Source organism: Oxyura jamaicensis, chromosome 8 (genome assembly GCF_011077185.1).
Source record: "Oxyura jamaicensis isolate SHBP4307 breed ruddy duck chromosome 8, BPBGC_Ojam_1.0, whole genome shotgun sequence".
Taxonomy (NCBI): Eukaryota; Metazoa; Chordata; class Aves; order Anseriformes; family Anatidae; genus Oxyura; species Oxyura jamaicensis.
In genome coordinates this window covers 291776-295584 of record NC_048900.1, presented here as the reverse complement: position 1 = coordinate 295584, position 3809 = coordinate 291776, and the positions used below count along the sequence as shown (strand labels likewise).

The 3809-nt window shown below is 65.3% G+C and overlaps 1 long non-coding RNA gene across 1 annotated transcript in view; it reads right to left on the bottom strand.

Moving 5' to 3' along the window:
* LOC118171116 overlaps positions 1 to 1046 on the bottom strand; it is a 1190-nt gene extending 144 nt beyond the window's left edge. The window contains exons 1-2 of the long non-coding RNA XR_004753045.1: positions 643 to 1046; positions 1 to 569 (exon numbers count right to left, since the gene is read on the bottom strand). The exon at positions 1 to 569 is cut by the window's left edge and continues 144 nt beyond it. This is a non-coding gene — a long non-coding RNA (uncharacterized LOC118171116). The remainder of the gene's footprint in view (positions 570 to 642) is intronic.
* Between the last annotated feature and the right edge of the window lie 2763 nt (positions 1047 to 3809).

The following is a 3809-nucleotide window of genomic DNA, read 5'->3' as shown; positions in this document are numbered from 1 at the left end:
CCATCAAGGAGGAAATCCAGTAGTGGAATGCTCCTCGCAGCTAAAGGAGCGGCCAGTCCCGTCCCGCCTGAGTGACAGCTTTGGTAATTAAGTGATTGTATAGACCTCCCCAACTGTTCTAACAACCTTGTCAGGGCCTGTCTGCGGACAGAACAAGCTGAAATCAATGTGCTTTCTGCTCCCTGAGCGTTTCTGATCACGTCCTCTGCCTCCATCGGGGGAAACATTTGACAAAAGAAAAACAGTAGCACTAAACGTTGAGATTAATTTTTTTTTTGGAGCAGAAAGTTAACTTTCTGAGCCTTTTTTTTTTTTTTTTTTTTTTTTCTTAAGGAGGAAAAGAAGGGAGGGTAGCGCAGAGCCGCCGCCCGGGCTCGTCGGAGCTGCCCAGGACCAGCGGGCAGCGGCCCCGCCGTCTGCCCGCGCCGGTTCCGCGCCGCTCCGCGCTGCCCGCGCCATTTTGTTCTGTAGCGTTCTCTCGCAACGGCCCCAATTACTCCGAGGTACAATATATTTTCGCCTGGATTAGACAGCGAGTCTGTTGGCACAGTGTAAATGTCAAGCAGCAGCTTTTAATAAAGGGATGTTCAGACTGTTAAATTTCACAGTACAACGGGTTCGGCCCTTCTCGGCGCTGCCAACCTGTCATCGAGCCAACGGGCCGCCGCTCCAAAATGGGGGGGGGGGGGGGGGGGGGGGGGGGGACCCCCCGGGCTGGGGCGACCGAGGGGCCCGGGCGGCTCCGAGAAGTTTTGTAGGGAGAGGGGTAGCGCCCGGCTCTTCGGCGCCCTCCCCGGCCGGGCAGAGCAGGGGCTGCCCACCCGCCGTCGGGGGGCTAGGGCCGGCCCTCGGGGCACCGCTGCAGCCTCTTCCTCGGCTCCCCGCGGCCGGATCCCGGGGCAAGTCAGTGCCGCCCCCCGCCCGGCACGATACTCCATCCCTGCCATTCGCTGCCCCCAGCCAGCAAATTGATTAGCGCACCGAGTGCCGCTCTAATTAGCTGTCTGCTAATTAACGAGTAGAGCCCCGTCCGACCTCTCTGACTGGCACCTTCACTCATCGCTTTGATTCGGCTATTGCTGATTTATTGGCGGTGAGGGGGTGGGAGAGGGGGGCCGCTCCGTGGCTTATGCCCGCAGCCAGACGGGTGGGAAGAGAGGGGAAGGGGGGGGTCCCAAACCCACCCCAGGCCCCAACAAGTACAGACCGAGTCCCGCGGTCCCTCCGCGCCCGGCTGCCGGCGACCTTCTATGGGCTGGTGGAAAGCGGCAGGAGCAGTAATGCCCCCGTGCTGGGCTCCCTGGCCCCCGGGAGGCCAGGGCCTCCGCCGTGCCCCCGGGAGGCGCAGGGGAGGCCGGGGCTGCCGGGCACGCCGGGGCTGCGGGTGCCCGGCCCGGGAGCGGAGCGGCTGCCCCGAGCCGGCCTCTCTGCCGCTTTCCCCTGGAATATGTCTGCACAATGGAGTCGAGGATTAAAAAATAAGAGGAGGGAAATGAAAGGTGTTCACTCTTCGGGAACATGGCTTTAAGCCCTAAATCCTGATTCCGGGACGCGGAAGTGCATTGTGAGTTAAAGGATTATGTTAGTGTAACATATTACCTCGGATCCCGCATTCCCCTAGGGATAATTAGGACATACTTTTGGTAAATTGCAAACCAAGACAGAAGGATAACTACTGCCGCTGCGGGCTGCTTTTCTGCTGCAGGAGCCTGCTTGTGCATTTGCAGATTTATTTCCCCCCCTTTCTTCTGACCCTCCAGTATTTTCACCCTCCAGTATTCCATTTTTTCACTGTCCTCTTTTGCTTTCTTTATACATTCAAGGGCCCCGATCCGACCGCCCAGACGCGCTCGCACCTCGCCGTGCGCGACCCCCGCTAGCACCGGGCCGCTCGCCCCCGCGCTGCCTTTGGCCCCGGCCGCACAGGGCTCCTGTCGGGGATCACGGGGGCGGCCGCTGCCGCCGCCCAGCGGACACGGGCGGCCCTGCACCTCCCCCGGCTTCACCGCTTCTGGGCACAAAAAGGGGCCCGTAAGGTCCCGGGGCAAACAGCACGCTTGGCAGCCCACGGCCCCGCCGCGGTTTATTGCCCGACCAGTGGCGACCCCGGTGGCGGGGCCGTCGGGGCGGAGCGCGGAGGCTGCTCGAGAGGTACTGCAAGCTGGAGGAGGCTCCTGCCGTCCAAAAACTTTTTAGGAAGTGCGGGGGCCGGGCCGGGACCTGCCCCGCCGCGGCGCCCAGCGGGGGCCGCAGGCTTCGGGTGTGACACCGGCGACACCCAGGGAAGGCCCCCGGTTTTTGGCAGCGAGAACCCAGGAGCTCCTCGGCTCAGCACGGCCCCAAGCCGTCGGAAGCGGAGCCGAAGGCCGCAGCCCCCTCCGCATAGACGGACCTCGTCCTTGTCCTTTGGGATGCGGTTTCCGACCCCGCGCCGCAGTTCCCGGGACACCGTGCGGCTGCGGTGTGTAACGTCGGGGCCAGACGTCCACAACGAGTTGCCGCCTCGCCGCGGCTCCCTATTCCCCCCCTGCTCCCGCAGCGGTCCGCGCGCCCCTCCGCACCTTTGAGTGGGGCGGTTTCGCAGGGGAACGCACCGCAGGGGGAAGCGGTGAGACCCCCCGTGCGGGACGGGACAGGACGGGGCGGGGGTCAAACGGCCCCTCGTATCCTCACCGCCCTCTCCTCGCCCCCGGGGCGACCACCGGCAGAACTGGCCGGGGCTCCCCGCAGCGGGGAAGCCGTTGTCTCCGCGGCCGGGTCTCCGGGCCCACTCCCGTGGCGTTACCGAGAGCCGCGGCCGACCACCAGCATCCAGAAAATTCCCTTAAACCAGTCCTGCTCCAGTCCCGCTCGGAGCCCCCTTCGCCCTGCCGCGTCCCTCTATGCCCGCCCCGAGCCGTGACCGGCCCCGGGCTTCCGTGGGGCGCACCGCCAGGGGAGGTTTGGGGCCGCCGCTGCTGCTGTCGGAGCCGGCCGGGTCCCGGGAGTGCTTTGTCGGGACGGGCCTGCAGGCTGGGAAGGGAGGCGGCGGGGTGGGCAGGGATTCGTAGGGGCCTGGAAATGGTAATTCGGAGTAAAATGTAACTCTGAGAACTCTGAATCATTAATTACCACCTTATAATTACTCTGCTAATTAGGTTGACACGGCACTTAATCAGGATTAATACGACGTCTTGTCACTGGCAGTTCCCATTACTCTGACATTCAACAAGGGAGCCGTCCCGCAGACGCGAACACGGGCTGCTGCTCTCTGAGGGGACCCGCGGCCCGACCCCGCGGCCGGATGGTGGAACGGGGCCGCAGGCGGGGCGGGACCGAGCGGTCCAGGGCGCACCGACGGCACAGCGGGCCGTGCGGTCCCCGCTCACGCCGTAGCCCCGTCGGTGCCAGCACCCGCTACATCCCTGCCCAACCCTTGGCGGTCCCGGATCCCTGAGGGCTGCCTCTCGCCCCGCCGTGCGCCCTTCGCCGCCCAGGACACCGGGACGGGCGCGGCCCCGCTGCCGCCCTGGCGGGGCCGTCTCGCTCCTCTTCCTTTCCTTCCTCCCCCCCCTCCCGTTCCTCTATATGCCTTTCCCTCCCTCTCCCCTCCCTCCCACTCCGTCTCGCCCATCTCCCCGACGGGGCGGCGCTGCGGCGGCGGCGGCGGGGGGGACGAAGTGAGGGGGGAAGAGAGAGCGACTGTGCCCGCCGCCGCTCGCGCTGATTGGCTGCCGCCCTGGCGGCGTCACCCCCAGCTCGGCGGGCCGCCAATGGGGGCGGGCGGCGGCGGCGGAAAAAGCCCGGGTTTATCATAACCCGCGGGGGAC